Below are 1689 nucleotides of genomic sequence, written 5' to 3'. Positions count from 1 at the left end.
GATGAGGAAGAGGAAGAGGAAGAGGAACCGGAAGACGCAGACGAAGAGGAAGAGGATGAGGATGAGGATTGGATGAGGATGAGGATGAGGAAGAGGATGATGTCGAGGATAGGATGAGCATGAGGATAGGATGCGGATGAGGATAGGATGAGGATGAGGATGGGGATGAGGATGAGGATGAGGAAGAGGATGAGGATGAGGATGAGGAAGAGGATGAGGATGAGGATGAGGAAGAGGATGAGGATGAGGATGAGGAAGAGGATGAGGATGAGGATGAGGAAGAGGATGAGGATGAGGATGAGGAAGAGGATGAGGATGAGGATGAGGAAGAGGATGAGGATGAGGATGAGGAAGAGGATGAGGATGAGGATGAGGAAGAGGATGAGGATGAGGATGAGGAAGAGGATGAGGATGAGGATGAGGAAGAGGATGAGGATGAGGATGAGGAAGAGGATGAGGATGAGGATGAGGAAGAGGATGAGGATGAGGATGAGGAAGAGGATGAGGATGAGGATGAGGAAGAGGATGAGGATGAGGATGAGGAAGAGGATGAGGATGAGGATGAGGAAGAGGATGAGGATGAGGATGAGGAAGAGGATGAGGATGAGGATGAGGAAGAGGATGAGGATGAGGATGAGGAAGAGGATGAGGATGAGGATGAGGAAGAGGATGAGGATGAGGATGAGGACGAGCATGAGGATAGGATGAGGAAGAGAATGAGGATGAGGATGAGGATTAGGATTGTATGAGGATGACGATGAGGATGAGGGTGAGGATAGGATGAGGATGAGGATAGAATGTGGATGACAATGAGGATAGGATGAGAATAATATGAGGACGAGAATGAGGATGAGGATAGGATGAGGATGAGGAAGAGGATGAGGATAGGATGAGGATGAGGAAGAGGATGAGGTTGAGGATCGGGATTGGATGAGGATCGGGATTGGATGAAGATGAGGAAGAGGATGAGGATGAGGAAGGATGAGGATAGGATGAGGAAGAGGATGAGGATTGGATGAGGATGAGGATTAGGATTGGATGAGGATTGGATGAGGATGCGGAGGAGGATGAGGATAGGATGAGGATGTGGATGAGGATGTGGACGAGGATGAGGATGAGGAAGAGGAAGAGGAAGAGGAACATGAAGAGGATGAGGATGAGGATGAGGATGAGGATAGGATGAAGATAGGATGAGGATAAGGACGAGCATGAGGATGAGGATAGGATGAGGAAGAGGATGAGGATTGGATGAGGATGAGGATTAGGATTGGATGAGGATTGGATGAGGATGCGGAGGAGGATGAGGATAGGATGAGGATGTGGATGAGGATGTGGACGAGGATGAGGATGAGGAAGAGGAAGAGGAAGAGGAACCGGAAGACGCAGACGAAGAGGAAGAGGATGAGGATGAGGATTGGATGAGGATGAGGATAAAGATAGGATGAGGATAGAATGAGGACGAGCATGAGGATGAGGATAGGATGAGGACGAGTATGAGGATGAGGGTAGGATGTGGATGAGGACGAGGATAGGACTAGGATGAAGACGATAATGAGGATAGGATGAGGACGATAATGAGGATAGGATGAGGACGTGAATGAGGATGAGGAAATGATGAGGATGAGGATGAGGATGGGATGAGGACGAGAATGAGGATGAGGATAGGATGAGGATGAGGAATAGGATGAG

This window comes from Lupinus angustifolius, unplaced genomic scaffold (genome assembly GCF_001865875.1).
Source record: "Lupinus angustifolius cultivar Tanjil unplaced genomic scaffold, LupAngTanjil_v1.0 Scaffold_48_99, whole genome shotgun sequence".
Lineage (NCBI taxonomy): Eukaryota > Viridiplantae > Streptophyta > Magnoliopsida > Fabales > Fabaceae > Lupinus > Lupinus angustifolius.
The sequence above is the reverse complement of the archived record's forward strand: the minus strand, read 5'-3'. Positions refer to the sequence as shown.